Source organism: Excalfactoria chinensis, chromosome 4 (genome assembly GCF_039878825.1).
Source record: "Excalfactoria chinensis isolate bCotChi1 chromosome 4, bCotChi1.hap2, whole genome shotgun sequence".
Lineage (NCBI taxonomy): Eukaryota > Metazoa > Chordata > Aves > Galliformes > Phasianidae > Excalfactoria > Excalfactoria chinensis.
In genome coordinates this window covers 47,994,436-48,013,614 of record NC_092828.1, presented here as the reverse complement: position 1 = coordinate 48,013,614, position 19,179 = coordinate 47,994,436, and the positions used below count along the sequence as shown (strand labels likewise).

At 35.4% G+C, this 19,179-nt stretch overlaps 1 long non-coding RNA gene across 1 annotated transcript in view; it reads right to left on the bottom strand.

Moving 5' to 3' along the window:
- Positions 1 to 19,179, bottom strand: part of LOC140252048 (uncharacterized) — a 488,632-nt gene that overhangs the window by 279,726 nt on the left and 189,727 nt on the right. Inside the window, exon 3 of the long non-coding RNA XR_011903520.1 lies at positions 14,624 to 14,676. This is a non-coding gene — a long non-coding RNA (uncharacterized lncRNA). The remainder of the gene's footprint in view (positions 1 to 14,623; positions 14,677 to 19,179) is intronic.

The window sequence follows — 19,179 nt, the reverse complement described above, 5'->3', positions numbered from 1 at the left end:
TACACGACGCTTATGATATGTATGTTACAGAACTGCTGTGTGCCTGACTGGTATTAAAAGTGAAAACAGCGGGACAAGGGAAGGGGGAGTGATGATCGTCGGACTCCTAATTTGTATGGACATGAAGGAGGAATTGTGTTGTGCATCTTCGTAAATGTAAATTATATATTATAGATTGTGGGTCAGATGATTCTGAATTACCTTTCTAATCTTTTTATTTTGACTAAGCCCATGACAGTTTTCTATCTATAAACAGATCTACAGAATAAGCAGAGTTCTTTCTGTGAATTAAAAAAGCCAATGTGTTTTGTGTCTTGACTGACATATAAATTAATACCTTATGAGAATGAGGTTTGAAGAACTCTGCCCTTAAGATTTGTTGTTCAAGTATTGGAATTTAAAAAAACAAACAAACAAAACCATCTCAGGGCAACCAAAAATATTCCCAAGTCCTACACATGAAGTTCCTAAATTACAAAAAGAAATGATACTAATAATTCTTATATATTTTAGTACTCTAAACAATAAGTTCTTTACAGGCAGCAGAGATCCATAACTTACTAGCCTACGAATAAATTATGGTGTATGAAGTAGGAATTCAGAAACATGAATTTGCTTTCTATTGTCATTTCCAGGTTCAAAATGTTTTAGTACAGTTGTGGATAATTCTAATAGAACAGGTTTCCTTAAAAATCTCTTAATATTCTTCCCATCATATTAATTGAAAATATCAAAGTTAAACTCAGAGGTAATATCATCATCAACAATATTTGCTGCTAAATATAATGGCAAAATATCCAAAACCTTTTAAAAATCAGAAAGAAGACACCTGCTTCCTCAACATGTTTCAGGTTTAGCTTAACTTGAGTATTAGTCAAAAAGTTGGACCCTGAAATAGACAATAAGAACTAAGTACTAATCAATAAAGAGACACGATATAGTTTGTAAGGAATAGAGTATGACCAAGTTGTCAATTTGAAAAAAGAGAAAACATATGGATATATTTTCCTTCTATGCCTACCTAATATTCTCTCACATCAGTGAATATTTATGCTTCTGCTGGGGGAAGGGGCAAGAGTAGATCTAGTTTACTCAGTATACCTGGAGCATGAAATAGCGTTATGACTTTTCCCAGTGAAATCCATACCAATTTGGAGCATTAGTGTATTTCGACACAGATGTCTCACCAGCTCTCTTGTTTATTTATTTTTTAAACCTTCATTGATTGTAGTATGTAACTGGAAGCTTGAGAATAATCATTTTTCCAATACTCTCTTTGTCTTTTTCCAGTTAGCAAATATTAGACTCTCCTCAGCCCTTGTGTTTTGAGTAAGCTGACATTAGAATTGATGTTTTTGATTAAAAAAAAAATTCAAGCTAGATATAGCACCTATCTTGTCAAATATCTCAGCACACGGAGATCAAACATAGCAGACTAGCTATGGGAATAGCATTTGTTAATTAACTGCTGCTGTAAAGCCAACACAAGGAGCACCAAGCACTGTGTATTTTCTTAGTGTCTGAAAAACTTATGGCTTTGTTTGTCTGTTATTTTGAAGAAAATTACTGGAGGTGGAGTGATGGATTGAAAAAAAAAAAAAAGGTATTTAGAATCTGGCTGACTTCAACTATAAAAACAACTTTAGTCTAAAGAGCGTCCATTATTTTAAAATGTGACTTAAGGCAAAACAAAAAGATTACAGTACATTCCAAAATCACAACATTGATTTTATGTAGTGTGAAAATTTATTTTATTCAGATACATATTCACTTTAGATGCATACTGATTTTTAACATCCGTAAGGATCTATATGTGAATATGCTACACCCAAATATCTGTAGTTTGGTCTTAGACGTGCATGCTCAAAATGCATTTTTATGTGAATGGTTTCCACAAAATGCGCATATGTACCTCATGTCCAATAAATAGGATTTACAAGTATCCTATAAACGTATCTTTCAAGAATTAAGACTAGAATCTGGAATTTTAAATGCTCTATTTCAGTTTGGGGCCATATATTGCATACCAGAGACACGCCGCTGGTTCCCTCATTCCTTGGTCAGGAATGTGAAGGTTGGGTGTAGCTGTGGCTTCAGGGACCAATAGATGACGGAGTTCCCTGAAAGAAGAAGACTAGGGGAAAAAAAAAATTACAGCCCTGGACTCCAAATTACTTTGGCTTGTTCAGGGACCTGTTGGGGAGAATCTCATGAGATATACTCCAGGAGAGTTGTTTGAAGTATCACGATCTCCGGGCTTAAGAATGGTCTGATGAGCAGAAACACTAAGGAGACAGGCCTGTATAGATGAATTTATACATGACATTTATACATGAAAACAAAACGTACAAGAGGTGGAGGAAATGACAGATGACCGGTAGCAGTGTAGAAATAGACAGTGAACTGGTAACTGATCTCAAAGGTTTTCAATCAACAACACGGAAAAAAGCTGGAGGCCAGTAACTAGTGGTGCTCCTCGGGGGTCAGCATGGGGCTAATGCTGTTCTAACGACTTCATTAATGATCAGGACACTAGGATGGACAGCACTTGCAACAGGTCTGTGGAGGGGCCCTTAAGGAAACAGCCTGTTGGGCAGCATCAGTCAAAGAATTACCAGCAGGCTAAGAAGTGTGATCCTTCTTCTGTATTCAGCATTACTGATAGCACACATGGAGGGCGATGTTCAGGTCTGGCCTCTCTAGACCTGAGAAATGTAGGTACACTGGTGTAAATCAGTGAAGGGCAATGAAGATGATTATGCGACTGGAACATCTGACATAAAAGAAAGATGGGATTGTTCAGCCTCAAGAAAATAAGGCTCAGTGGTTCCAGTGGTACAAGTTATGTAAACACATAAAGATACGTAAAGTGACATCTAATTCTGTCAGAAACACCTTGCATATGAGAAGTAGAGAAGTAGTTCTGAAATATTTCAGGGACAAAAAAAAAAAAAAAAAAAAAAAAAAAAGGAGAAAAGAGAAGGATTTAAACTCAAATACAAAAATAAATAAAGATTACTTGAAAAATTCATTTCCAAAAGTTACACAACTTCTCTTGAAATTTGTATCACACTGAGAGCTTGACTGAAAATAAATTTAAATAATGAAATTAAAAAAAAAAAAAAAAAAAAAAAAAAAGGAAAGCAAATGGTTAAATGTAAATATTTTATTTAACATTAATCTATATCCACTTTAGTTTTCACATTGGCAGGCATGTGGATCATATCATAGCAACTTTCCTGAACTGAAAAAGAGACTATTCCCCATCTGTTGATTTCAGAATATCCCATACTGTTCTCAGGTATGTTATTTTTAAACATTGTATTAATTTGATGTGATTCTTGAAAGAGGCAGAAAAAATGTGTGGCTGATCAGAAAGCAGAAAAGCAAGAGCAGGTGAACATTTCTTTCGTAAGTATACTCAAGCCCTTTACAAATATGTTTTTGAAAAACTAAAATCAAGATCAAATTCTGTTTACTAAAATAAAGCAACCAGAAGGATGACCCTGTAAAAAGAAGTAAGCAAATGCAAAATCCAGGGAAGAATATTATAGAACGTGGTTGTAAATATGCCTTAAAAAATACACTTCAGTTTCCATTCCACCCAGAAATCATCTTTCATTTACATTATGGTTTCTCAAACTTGTTGCTCAGCAGTAATGCCAACTTTTCTTAGATAGGTGTTGTTTGACACTCAGCTAAATGTGGCCAAGACAGCCAAAGGCATCCTGGCTTGAAACAGAAACAGTGCAGCCAACAGGAGAAAGAGGTGATCGTTCCCCTGTATTCAGGTATGCCCAGAAAGGTGGGTTAGTCACCAACCCAGGAGATGACTTTACTATGTTATGATTCTAATATATGTAGAAGTGTTGTGGAAGTCCAGAAAACAACTGTACCTCTTCCTGAATCAGTATAAGGTGGTTCATCTTGCATACCTATAGTTCTGAAGTTGTGTCATTTTTCAGTTCATGACAGGCCAGAAAGAGAACACACCAAATAGCATGGTTCTTTAACCTGCTAGTGAGGGCATTCAACAACACAAAGCAAGTTCTCGACCCTTGCTCCATCTTCTAGTACATACTGTAATATGCTGCTGATTTCAACTGCTATTGTGAAACTTAAAAAATGCTATACTTTAGAGTTGGTTAAAAAGCATTTTTTCTGATGTTCTGTACTTAAAAATAAATGAAGCAATAAAATATTTTTTTAAAAACTGGGCAACATACAAGCTTAGTGAAAACTCTGGCAAAAGCAAGAAAGATATTGGAGATAAAAAGTTAAAAGTAAAATCCATGCTGCACATTAGATCTGTAAATGATGCTGATGAAGACTCTTGAATTATAGTATTTTGACAAACATCAGAGCATCAATACTCTGCTAAGTTTTCAGAGAAAAGCTTACATTAAAAAAAAATCCACAGAAACTATATAGGCTTTTTTTATCATCAACACTTTCCTTACGACTTCTTTTTCTTAACTTCTTTATAATCAGCATTCAAATATAAGTAAGTTTTTCTCCAGTTAAACAGTCAAAACATTGCAGTTTCTGTCCAAGCAGAGCCTGCACTCAGCAGAATGCGCTGAACTTCCAGTGTAATTCCAACCGTGGTCCAGTAAAGAGGTATTTATGGGTATGAACGAAAGTGAGAAAGGAAAAGCAAAAGGATTAAAATGAAACAAAACCCAACCATCCTAATTACATGAAGAATTTAATTAAAATTTGTGAAAAATGGAATTGATTCCTTATTGAGTTATCAACCCAAATACACAGTATAAGTACCCCTGTTAAAATGCAGCTTGTCTTTATATATATATATTTTTTTTCCACCAGACATCATACATAAAGATCGGACTAGTAAATACTACTTCTAGTTTAAAAATAGGAAATTGGGAAAAAGCAGTGATACATTTAATACCTCAGAAACAATTGCTTGTCTGGATGATGATAAAAACACAGACCACTGCACTGTGTTACTCTCCCATACCAGAACAATACCACTGTTATTAGCAGGATACATTCAGCAATTTTCACTGATTTCACTGGAAGATGTTAAGCACTTAGCACTTCTAAATGCTAGTGTAGGTATTCTGGCACACAAATATAAATGTAGGAGTTTACTTTTAAACACCCTTTTTTTTTTTTTTTTTAGATGAATGCTGCATAATCCAAGACTCACTATGCAATTACCAAAGTGCAAAAAATAGCCTATAAAATAACATAAAATATAAAAATAGCATCCTCCTAGCACTGCTGCCCTGCTAAGATTGCATACACTTTTAAGTGGGAAGATTATCACTTTGGGACCACGAAATTCAAATGTCTTATGATCACAAGAATTTTCCAAACAAGAATGAGCAAATTTTATTTGATTGCATTTCTTAGGGACAGGTTTCACTGAACTGATAACACAAAAATGTGCAAAAAATGTCAGTTAAAGCCAAAGTCATGTAACTAAGGGGTCAGAGGAGATGACAGATTGATGAAGCAGTTTAGACTATCAAATCTTGCCACAGCAGAACTGCACTCAGTCTGCAGTAGGAATGTTGTCATGCCTTGAAAAAGTTTTAACTCCTCTAATGCAAAATCAGATTACAACATGTAATAAAATCACAGGAAAACACCTTATGGTCAGTATATTAAATCCTCATCAACTAAAGCACAAAGTAACTGCAGCCTTGCAGCACAGTGCTCCCACAGCAAGCTGAAGGCTTTAGGATATGCTGAGCACAGTAGCCTTGTCAGGCCTGGTCTGGACTTTCTTTAGCCTTCCAAGAGCCTTATTTTAGCTTGTTTACCTGTAATCAAAACTATGAGTAACCAAGTTGCTGTTAACTACTTTGATTTAGCATTTGCTTAGCTTAGTGCAGTTTTGTTCTGTGAGGTCTATTGTTATAAAGGTGTTTTTTTTATAACTAAGTACTTGTAAAACTATGACCTGTGATTTTAAAATACAGACTTGGAAAGGACATAACTGCTGAATCCTTGAAGTACACACAGAGAACAATAGCGGAGGGTAACAGACAACCCAAACAGTCAATTACTGTTTATCAAGAACCTTGTAGGAGTGTCAAGAGTAACAAGGTGAATGAAAAGCAAGAGTGCGGTGTTTGTGGAAAAAACACATGCAGTGACTATTGCAAACAAATGACAAAAGATCAAAGATATGAACACTAAAAAAAACATAATGCTCCCAACATAGACCCTGAAGAGAAGAAATAGTAATCATAAACATAATTTGTTCTGGCAAAAAGAAGAAGACACTTCTGTGCTATGAACTTCAAATTTCTGGCACAGGACTGGGATGGCAATAACCCCTTCCCTTCAGAACAAAGTCACAGGGCTTAGGAGCCACAGGAGCGCTGGAAAAGTAAGTGTATTGCCAGAGAAAGTACTAGATACTGAAAAGATTTGGTTATTAGTCTTAATCACGTGCAATTTGAACTAGAAGTGTTACTGTTATCATAAGTGGAGTAATAATAACACTGATCAATTTTTTAAAATTCCAACTGATAACGAATTCTCTGCTTTACATGCAGGGTGTGTTCCTTTGGCTTCCAATACACCTGCAGAGGGCTTAGTACAAAAGTCTGATGGAGAACTCACACAACCTGGTCTTGGGAGACAGCCAATTGATTGTGATGTTGTAAGGGAAAAATCTTATAGAGAAAAAGCCTCAGCTTGTATACAAAGCCTTGGTATTAAAGCAAGAGAAGAACTGTCAGTTTGACTGTGAAGTTGTGTCAGCTGTGAGAAGCTCATGCTTTTAATGTTAAAAATGAAGACCATTATAGGAACATAAGTGATGCAAAATCTGACTGAAACCAGTCAGAAAAATAAGGGAATTATTTCTTTGCCATTTAGACAGCTAGGAAATAATCTTTATAATGTGCATATAATGTACATGATATAATCAGACTGTATCAATGAAAAATAAGGGAAAAGAATGCTTGAGAAACTTGATAAGCTTTCACAATGAAATGAAAAGCCAGATGAATGCAGAGAGGGCAACGGATATATCTTCTTGGACATCAGTAAGGCCTTCAACCACGTCCCCTCAGAGGATCCTCATAGAGAAGTTGATGGCATGAGGGCTGGGTGGCAGTGAAGTGGATTTAAAATTGGATGCCCATCTCAGATAATAGTAGTCAGTGGCACAGACAACTTGGAGATTAGTCACTAGCATTATATTGAGGGTCACGGAGCACTGGAACAGGCTGCCCAGGGAGGTGGTGGAGTCTCCTTCTCTGGAGATATTCAAGACCCGCCTGGACGCCTACCTGTGTTGACATAGTGTAGGGAGCCTGCTTTGGCAGGGGGGTTGGACTCGATGATCTCTAGAGGTCCCTTCCAACCCCTACAATTCTGTGATTCTGTGATTATTGTCCAAGGGTCAATACCAGATTCAGTCCAGTTCAGCATCATCACTGATGATCTGGATGATGGAGCAGAGTATACACTCAGCAAGTCAGCTGGTGACACATAACTGGGAGGAGTGATGGATACACCAAATGGTCATGCTATCATCCAGGGAGACTTGGACATGCTGGAGAAATTGGCCATAAGAACCTCATGAAGGTAAACAAGGGGAACTGCACAGTCCTGCACCAGTCTGTGCTGCGGACCATACCACTGGAAAACACCTCTATAGAAAAGGACCTGGGCATCCTGGTTGAAACTGATTTGAACATAAACCAGCCTTTTTGTCTTTTCTGCTAAGAAGGCTAAGGGTATATTCTTGGCTGTATTAAGTGAAGTGTTACTGGAGGGCTGAAGAAAAGTGATCCTTCCACTCTACTCAGCATCACTGAAAGTCAGTGAGGCCACACCTGGAGTGCTGTTTCTAGTTTCTGCACTGTACTGAGGGACATGTTTTAGTGGGAATTATTGGTGTTAGGTGGACAGTCAGAATGGATGATGATAGAGGTCTTTTTCAGTCTTGGTGATTCTATGATTCTATGCTGATTCTAGTTATGGACCCTCCAGTAAAGCATGGTACAGTGGAGAGAATCTCATGAAAGACCACTTAGATGAAGAAGGAGCTGGAGGATTTCTCCAGGGAGGAAAGGCTGAGAGAACTGGGCCTGTTCAGCCTTGTTTTGAGGAGGCTCAGAGGGATCTCATCAGTGCATACAGACACCTGAAGGGCAGATGTAAAGAGGACAGAGCCATGCTCTCTTCAGGGGTGTGCAGTGCCGGGAAAAAAGGCAACAGGCACCAAGTGGAGCACAAGAGGTTCACTCAGAACACCAGGAAGCACTTCTGTGCTGTGAGGGTGACAGAGTACTAGCAGAGGCTGCCCAGAGTGGTTGTGGCATCTCCTCCTTGGAAATCGTTATCTACTAGAAGGAAAGACAATGTAATACATTAGCATAAAACAGTTCTTGGCTGAACTATAATGAAACCAGTAATTGTTTAGACACTTTGATGATCAAATCTTAAGTCCCAATATTTACCCTAGCTCAATATGACTAGGGTACCAGGACATAAGAAAGAGTATGTCAGCAGCTAGAATGACTAATACTACAATTTTATGTGTGTGTGTGATGGTGGGGTTGTTACAGAGGCAGAATCTTAAAAGAGAAAGAGAACATGTTAGGCCAAGCCTCATATTCCTCATATTTGGACAATGTAATGAGGATTTTCATCCCATTCTGAGTATGTAATAAGTAGATCCCTTCAGAAGGAAATAACTACTTTGCTTTGTTTGGGGTTTTATTTCCCTTTCAGGTACGCACTATGGCTCCATTTCCTCCTGACAGGCACTCCTGACAATTTATATAGAACATATGCAAAACCTTGAGTCATTCTTACTACCATCAGTGATCTAGTCATACAGTTTCTGAAACTTCCATGCACAGCTCTGAAAATAAGACCTCAGGTACTAATAAAAGGAGAGAGAAGAACAAACATGTTTTCAGGTTTAATTTGTTTTGTTGAATTGAAGTGCATGATAGAATAAATAAGGAAAGATATCACAAGAATGAAATGTCAATAACAAAAATGTGCAGCCATGCATATTAACCCTCCCTTAGCTGTTTTTATCCACTCAAAACTGGGGCTGCAAGGAAGAATTCTGTTCTGTAAAAAGAAGTTGAAGAAATAAACTGGAAAATGTAGAGGTTTTGAAATGCAGCTACGCATATTTCAGATGCCTCATTACCTCTATTGATAAGCATTATGTATGTATGTATAGTGCTGCTTTGGCAGTAGAATTCTGAACTCCATTTTGAGAGTGGCAGAAGTAAACATCATCACTTCAGTGTACTATTATGTCTACATAAATAACTTTGAGCGTATTACAGTATTTGGTACGAATAATACAAATATTTGCTTGTTTGACTGTTTTTGTTTGTTTTATTTAGAGTAGGATGCAATACCTTTAAATGAGTTCATACTTAAATTGTTAAATTATCTCCCATTAAGAATACTTGTCATTCATAAAAATTACTTGTCATTTATTCCTGATACAGTGTTGAATGTGTTCTGGGATTACCGACAGCTACAGTTCACAAATTGTGTAACAATAATATGACAGGCATTTTCTCAAGCCTTTTGTGCTAGCAACTATTATACGGCATCTTAAAATTGCGTAACCAGAAGGTTAAACTGTGAAATAAATATTCAGAGACAGAGAGACAAAATAAGCAAAACTCCAAGAACAGAAGGCACAATACTACGCTTTCTGACAGAGACTGCTACATGTTTCCCATGGATGCACTGTAGGAATTTAAATTTTGATCTCTGAGTTATCATGGCAAATGCTGACATGAAAAGGAAAAAGACGATTCCTGTCTTTTCTTGCTGTTGGGCAAGTGAGGTCGGCAAGATACTTTCTATGGCTAAGCACTGCTTCTCAGTGGAGGCTTCATGTAAATCCAGCTGCTAGTATAAACAATCAAACAAACAAACAACAATGAAAACCAACCCAAAGACCTCAAAAGAAAAATGAGCAGTTGATTCAGGATTTGTTCCCATTTTTGAAAAGCATTAAATAAATAAGTCACTTTCATCCTAAATGCCCTCATTCCAAGGACAAGGAATGAGATAGCATTTTTTAAAATTTTATACAGTCCTAAAAGCTAGACCATGTACAGTTCAGAAGACAGGAGCGACCAAAGACTGAATATTTCTGCTCTCTGGGTGAATCAATAAACAATTCAATTTTAAATGTTTTGGAGTTATGATGCTGAATCTACAGTCTTCATCTATGTATGACAAGAAAAGAAAATAATGAATTCTTTGAAAATCTAGGCTATTTAAATAGAATTGAGTGTCCAAAGATAGACCAGAGGAAGTCCCATATCACTCTCCTAATCAGTGAATTAAGTGCCATTTAATGTAAAACAAATCTTAACATATATGATATGTTAAACACATAACAGCTGATCCATACTCTATTTTCCATGTTGAACCACAGAACCAGAACTAATTATCTTTTGTCTCTCTGAGTCAGACTCAGCAGCATGGAGGGAAGTTCTGTTGTTCAATTAATTCATTGGTAATAATTATGGTCTTCACCCAATGGAAGGCGACAATGTCAGTTTTCTTAGGCATAGAAAGGGAATAAAGCTTGAATGCTCCAACGTCCTTCATTATATATATATCATTCTGCTCATGAAACAATATCTTAAATGGCATCTTGTAATATTCCTAGAACATGTGAGAAGGTACTAATACAACCTGCAGTGGTTCTAACACAGTCAGTTACAGGATTGTTGTGTATAGTGGACAGAATGCATATTAATTGTGCCCTCCAGTGCAAAATCACCTATTAAATTTTTAAAATAGGTAACCACGGTTCTATTTCCTACAGAAGAAGGAGGTTTGGTCACCCTGAGTCACTTGGTAGCATTATGTTTAAGCCCTGAGAGGATTATAAATCATGTCATTTGACTCATTTTCTCTATACTCTAGGATTTCCTAAAGACTAACTATATGTAACTCTCTGCTCCATATGTTTTTGACTGTGTATCACATTCTCAAGAGCTTAACTCTTTTCGTGCACTATATGAAGAACGTAGGTGCTTACAGCATGCTCTGAATATTAGGTATTGTAAAGCCTAAGTGCATTTATGGATCTTGCCCAAGTCTTTTTGTCTACTAAATGACATCATCTCCTAAGTCACATTGATTTTTCTGAAACTGGGCTCCCAACTCAGTTTGGTCCTTTGAAACCCACTACATAACTCTGTCAAGAGATTCTAATTTGCTCAACCACAGATCCTTTATCTTTTCTCCATCACAACAGCTATTTCTGTCTTAAGGAAAGAGACAGAATTAGTCACATAACTGAAAATGGCAGTGGTGGGACAGTAATTTACAGTATTTTTTTTTCCCCTATGGCAATCAACTCTGCTTGGCAAATAAAGCTTTAAATAAAATGTATGGTACATACATGAATTCCTAATTCTGTCTAATGCACAGATAGTAATTGGCCAATAAATTAAATGTTCTAATAGTTAATAGATGAGTCTCTATGGAGAAAAAAACTTAGGCAATAAGCTGTGTCATAATTAAGTATTTAGCACATATATATCCTCAAGAAACTTCCATCCCATTTTGCCAGTAAAAACAATATTTGAAGTGTTCCATGTAGAAAGTTTGGCCCTGAACAGAACACATTTGATTATTCAATTGGGCTACAAAAAAGATTAATACAAGTATTTATTTTTATTTTACAATTTTTTACTGAACTTCAGAAGAAAAATCCACTAGTATAACTTGAAGATGTAAAATAAAAATATTTCTCAAATTGTTTTATACATTGAAGTGGCTACAGACTTCCTCACTATGCTAATGGAATTCAGATGGATAGTCAGCTATCTTCTTTCAAAATAATTGTTCTCAGGATTAAAATAGCATCAGTGAAATAACTCACTGCATTGAAATTTGTTCCTTTTGCCTTACATTTTCTACGAGACTTTGTATTCCCCAGAACTGCAGAAGAGGAAAATACAGGTTGACATAACTGCTTTTACTAGATATGCCCATCCTTCTATTTTATGTACTCACTTGATAAAATGAAAGATAGAGTGACACTTGCCCTTTCCTGTCCCTGTCTTTGCTTTATAGCACTGCTGTCAATACTAGCCTTGTTCAAGGAAGAGCGCAAGACTGTGCTTAACTCTGTTTTAAGCACCTCGTATGACAGGCTTGAAAGGTTCTATTCCTCTTGCCTCTTGTCCTTGCTTCCTGTCACTTAAATATCGTGTACATGTATTCTTTAGTATTTGTGTGGGGAAATATATCCATATTACCAAAACATAACTTAAAAGAATAAATATACCTTATGTCAGTTCTTTTTCATTCGTCTACTTCACAGAAATAATATTAATTTAAAAAATACACCCTAAGGCAAACCTGATACTTGAGAATTAATATCATGTATAAATTACAGTCAAGCTTGAGATATATGCTGTAGCAAGAACTGATAGCAATTTTGTATCCCAATTAGAATAATTTATAATATATAACACATCCTGTCAGGTACGATGTGCTGACATCTTTACATGAAAGGACAAAAAGACTAATACATAACAATAAACTCCCAGGACAGCATCAATTAACACTGCCAGACTAAGCAGTTCTTATTACTTATCTTACTAGAGTAGCTTATTTAATAAACAAAACAAGACCTCTCAGGAGGATTGTAATGTCATTATTTTTATTCTTCCCTTCACCTTCTTTGCTGAATAGGGCTTTTTTCTATAGTTAGCTGGACCTGTCAGAAATGTGGCATGTATTTTCTCCTTCTGATACTTTATGTCCTTCAGAGATGTTTTTCCTGGCCATCCTCAGTAGCATTCAAATAGGACCTTGGAGTATGTCACTCTCACTTACCCCTCTTTCTCCTTCCTCCTTTCCTTTTTTCTTTTTTTATTGTTTTTGTTTGTTTTGTTTTTGTTTTGATTGTTTTGTTTTTGTTTCGAAATATTATCTCATATTTTTACTTTTAACATTCTTTTTTGAACTTTCACTGAAAGATTTTCCATCAGTGAACACTGACAAGACCAAAGTCTATCAGAGGTACCTGGGAAAGTAACAAATTACCTCATTCAATTATATTTCTGTATATACAAGGCCTGAAAAGAAAAAGTGAAGAAAGGACCAAACTTGGTACACAAGTCTGCCATACTTATAAACACACAAACACTCACAAGCAGCCTTTTTGTAGCATTACGATTTACATCATGATTTATGAAGTGCAGTAGGTTACTGAATATCTGGAGTTTTCTGTAGAATCTAAGCATCACAGGTGAAAAAAATAGGAAGTTAGGAAGCACACTGACAGTTTCTGGGATTTCAATTGAGAAGAAAATAGAGATTTCTAAAAGAGTTTTTGAAATGAAAGTCTTAAAAATATAAAAAATTGATAATCTCACTGGAGCCAGAATAGCAAAAGACTGAACATTACAGGCATTCTTCTGGGACACTGTACCAGAATTGAAGTCCTCATCCCATTCTGGGTCTCACTGTCTTCTAAGTTGAATATCTGACTTTCTCACTCAGAACAGGTAATCCATACTGATTTTCTTACTTAGGATTTTCTCTCAAGGGAAATCCCACCCACCCAGTTTTATTCTATAAAGAACCCTGTACTCAGATCACATTTGGCAGAATCCCCAGAACTTCTCCTGCATGAAGATACAGAAAAAAAAAAAAATCCTATCCCCATCAGTGTCTGTAATTAGGAGGTTGACGTAATTATGAAAACTTCTTTTTGTTGTTTTTGGAAAATGAAACAGCAACATTGAACACTATGGCAAACAGTTAGTTAACAGAGGATCTCCTATCCCCATCAGCACACGCATGAAAACACAGTAGGCTCCTAAAGTTTCCAGTGGAGCAATAAAATGATTGTTTTTGCTGTCTTTCTTGATAGTAATCCCAAACCTAGATCACAATGTCTATAATATCCACTCTAACTTGATGGCTTACAAATAATAACAATTTCAGTATATCCTTGAATCCCATTTGCTAACACAGCAATATTCTCTTTAGGGAGGATATTACGGCACATATTAACAGTTATTCATGCTACAGGAGAGGTACTTACAGAACAGTGAAGAACCACAGAAAACAATATGCATTGAGTTATGCTGCACGATTCAATTAAAAAATTGTTTTGCAAAATTAATTAAGTGCTTCAAAATGAAATCAAAATTACATTTCCTAGAATTAAGGCTGTATCCATAAGAAAGAATAATAAGTTGTCACATTCTAAAGAAAAATTTACCCTTTGCTAAGCATTTGAAATTTTCTAGTAGTTTAACTGTATCCTTCTAATCTTGCAGAAGGAGGAAGAACCATGATCAAAACATAACAAGCTTTTAATATTTTACTTTCATACTTGAAGATGTTTTTTCTGCAGCTATCAGATTAATCCTATTTATCCTAAGAAGACAAAAGTGAACATTTTCCTTCTAAATGTAAACACAGCTTCCCAAACAAGTAGTCTAGCTCTATGTTGATTAATGTAATTGATACTTTATTTGACTACAAAGCATACAGTCTCCAGTGATATCAACCAGGTAGTCAGAAAGAATTAATGTTCCCCATTTTCTTTTCCAACTTGGGAACAAGAAGGAATGATCATTTGAAGCCTTATTTTTAAGGACCTTACCTTGGAAATGCTCTGCAGCTCTTTCTGGCAATATATTAAAATGGAATATTTACCTGTGACAAAGAAGATAAAATATTATTAGCAATATCTCAGAATGGACAGCCAGGGTAAATCACCTTCATTACTTAGTTAAATGTACATATATATATAAATGTTAATTACATTCCCCTCAGCATATTTCAATGATTTGCATCAAGGAAATTGTAAGGTTTGGGAAACGCAGTATGCTCTGCAAAAGAAGAATACAAGAAATTATGCTCAGTGTGATTCAGATAGATCCTATCTGCTGGCCTCCCACTTGTTTTTACATTCATGGGCAAAACACCTTTAGCAGTCTAAGCATATACCAGTACTTGTTTTATGAGGTACCTACAAAATTTTCTGCAGTATCTGGAATCTTAGTGACTACATCTACAGAGATTTTCATTGTCCAGCATTTTCCTGTATTTTAGTTCTTTTCTATTCATCCACTATTGTTAAGTGCTTATATTTTAAGTTCTCACCAGCAGGGGACACTTCTTTTCTGACTTAACAATGTCTTACACAACAAACTCAGTGGCTTCATCACAATACATACATAAAAATGCTACATTTGAGTATCCATATAACAGTATGCCATCGTGCTTACAAGGAAACAGTTAATGACTTGTACTAATCATTCATGTTTGCCATTTAGTTTTGCAGTGAATAGGAGTGACATACGGTGAAGATTTCCATTCATTTCCAGATGAGATCATGAGAACTAATTTTTCATTCTTTTCTTGACTATAATAATCACTCAATACATATTTCTTAGAAATCTCTCCTTGTTTCCAGTTAATTTTTAGCTTCTGGCAGTATATTCTGATAGAGAGGAAGTCCCATAAATGCAGCTTTTTGAGAAGAGCACATTGAGTTTACTGTCTCACGTCACTGCTTCCATTGTTTCCCATTTATTTTCATCACTGCAAAACTACAGGAATGATAACTGAAACTTTCCTTTTGTCTTTGATGGGAAAACATGAAATAGTACCCCCAAGATCGCAAATGCGTATAAAAACAATGTTTCACTCTGTCCTTGAAACATAATTTTCAACAAAGAGTCTGTTGGCAAAAAGTAGATGCTTTTATTGCTGCTACTAAAGAAGTTTTACTGACAGTGCTCCCAGAGTTTCACTGCAGAAAAAAATGAAGTAGATGAGAAAGAAAATACAAGTGTCATATTTATAAAGACAGGGAAGGGCAGAAGTTTTTCACTCTTTCCCATGCTATTTAAAATGATCTGGTTTGTAAAAGCTTTGATGCCTCGCTATAAAACAAATGATATTTCAGTTCAATAGATTTTAATTTAAAAACTTCTTTAGAAAATAAGTTAACAAAAAATCATGAAAAAGAAAAATAACTTTCTAATAAAGGCATTAGGTTGCAGTACAAACAGAGTAGATCTACAAAACTGCTCTGTGTCGCTCTGTCAGCCTTGATGTGAAATACAAAGAAATATAAGAAAAATATGAAATATTTTAATTTTCACTGATTGAGAAGTCATGGGAAGAGATGTTCCAGATCCCCGCCCCTGTTCAGAAAGCTCAAGAAGTCACCTTCCACCAAGACATTCAGTATTACAAGCTGTTTATCCCTCAAAATAACTTTTCTGCCTTATTTTTCAAGTATTCCCGATACAAAGAATTTCTACATTTTGTCAATTTAATAACATAGTTCACAGTTACTGAATCCTCCAGAATAACAAGAAAATACTCAGATGACTCCTCGAACACGTACAAACACCAGAGCAGAATGAATGTTAGCATTTGTTCCGTGTAGGCAAATTGCATCAAGGAAGTTTTCATATTTACCCCAAGCTGACTAAGTAACCAAGATCCAACGACGCAAGTAATTTTAAAACAACAACTAAAGCATATATGGGGTTCTTCTTTTGCCTACAAGCCCTGAAATGTAAATGACTGCATAAACATAAATGTAGAAATCTACAGATCATGCATATTTCATAAAGTTTCAACATTTAGTATTTAAAATACTATTCACTTGTATACTGACTAAAATCAGTCAGCCTTACAAATTCATCTTATGTAAGCAATGATCATCTGCAGTGGCTTCTGAGTAGCAAATAACTGGAGTGCAGAATAGGTAGCTCAGCTGTAAACAAAGACAGTCTTTTGAAAGAGTGTGGGATAAAACAAAGTATGTTAATCTGAAGAGTAATAAATAGAATGTAAACATATGCTAGAAAACAGCCCCAGAAATTAACCCTTTTTGTCCATTTTCCTATTCGATAGGAATAAGATCTTTTTAATAAAAAAATCTATCCTCTCTTTTTGGCCACCTTCTTAATCAGACAAATTCCCAAGCCTTTCCCATAAATCCCTCCTGTGATAATAGCTTTAGTCTTTCCCAAAATGACCAGCTCAAAAGAGAAGAAGCATTTGAAGGAAAAACTCTGAAACACCTTGTTTCATCCTTGTTTTCACACATTCTAGCACTTCTTGTTCAGTATAGAAGTTTCCTTTTACTAAACAAAAAAATAAATGGCCAATTATCTCACAGGGCTACTGGTCATTCATGTCAGTACTGTACTGAAACCACTGTAAATTCAATTTCTCTTTTTGACTTTCTGCCTGCTGTGTCTTTTACTATTTTGTATTGTCATTGATGTTCTTCCATTCTGGAGTTCCCTGAGTTTATTTTTATAGTAAACTGAAAGGATATTTTTATTGTAAATATTGGCTAATCTTTTACCTTTCTCACTGTAAAGAAACACAACTGTTCCAAACCAGTATATGTATTACACAAGAATGTGCTGATAGGTAAATGGAGAGTTACTTGACACATCCTTGTATTATCTAAAGTGATTAATAGCTATAATTATGGGTAGCAAACATCCTATTCCAGCATTGCTCTACTGAAATAGATGTTCATAGAATTGAGGGCCACTGTAGATCTGAAGGCTTCTGAATATGTTACCATGGTAGCCGTTCACTGCAAACTGTATCAGAGCAAATATTTCCGAAACATTACTGAATCCCTCTGTTTTACTAGTTTTTAAGCATTATTTCAGAATCTGTTAAAACATTCTGTATTACTTTTCCTAACTGCATTCATTGTATGTACAGTAATACGCAATGTCTACCAGCTGAGTTCAGAAGATATTTTCTGACAGTTCCCAATAGATAACCAGGAACTTAAGTATCTGCAGGTGAAAGATTTGTTCAGTAGAAGCTTCTGAACCACAGCTTCTTGAAATTTACAGTGTATCATTAGTCTTTCCAGTGCATCATAGGGTCTGACTTTTATCCATTAAAAAAGAGAACTGAGAAACAGAAAGCTCTAGGTATGTGATGTGGGACACAAGAAAGGGAATGCTGGCAGTGTTCTTAATTTAGCGTTTATTAAATTGTATGGACCTGTTAATTGTATATACTGCATTCTAACACTTCCCCAGTGATACCTAGAGATTCTATCTAGAATCCTGCATTCATTTCCATTTTAAAGTTATTTTTACTTAGAATTATCAAAAACATTTCAGCAACTGGCACCAAATCCAGATTTCCACACCTATCTTGCAATCCTAGCACATTTGTTCTTCTAATAGTTTTCATTTGTAACCAGAATAAGGAAAAACATAACCATTGTCTTCAAATTTATACTTATCTTTTCAGAAAAAAATATATATATATTTTTTTTATTAGTGCCAATTTAGTTCTGTTACATTTGTGGTGAGATTAATAGGCAAACATGTCTGAGCAACTCAATCAGAACTAATGAGAGTAAACCTGTTTTTGCAGCTGCCAACGGAAGGATCATTTTGTGAGAGATCAGATACTAACCACTAGACTGAAAAGCCTGAACATATTTTTAATTTTACCTTTCACTTTAAGCCTTTTTTTTTTTTTTTTTTTAATAAGCTTTCTTAATTTTTGTCCAACATTTCTCAGTAAAAAATGAAAACTGACACATATTCTATCAGACATGATTCTAAATATGATTACGTTTCGAAAGTCTTGGAAATGAAAAACAACATAAATAGTGGTAGTTCATTTTATTTTGATAATGTCTTTGGGCAAGATTTAGACTAAACAGAAGGTAACAAACATTCAATGTTCAGTGAGATACTGATTTTATATATATATATATATATATATATATATATATCCAAACATTGAACGTCTGGAATGACTTTATTTTCTCTATAATGAAAAGTGACAAAAAATATAAAGGTAGCTGCCAAAAGAATTTTAAAATCAGAAAATAATACCTGTAAAACTAAATAACAGATCTATCTATCTCCTTCCTACAGAGAATGAGAGGGGAGGGTGGTGAGGAGGAGGGAGGGAGAGAAAAAAGAGAGGAAAAGGAATGAAAATGGAAAAGGGAAGCAAAAGAAAAGGGGAGAGAAGGGAAGGAAAAGGAAACTGTTATTCTTACAGATATTTATTAGAGCAGATAATCTACTCCAATTATATTTTTTACTCTTTGTCTACTTCAGTTCCTGTAGATAAGTTTTCTATAAAGCCTAACATTTTTCTTTCTTACTGCATTTGCTCAAATGCAGTGAGCACAAG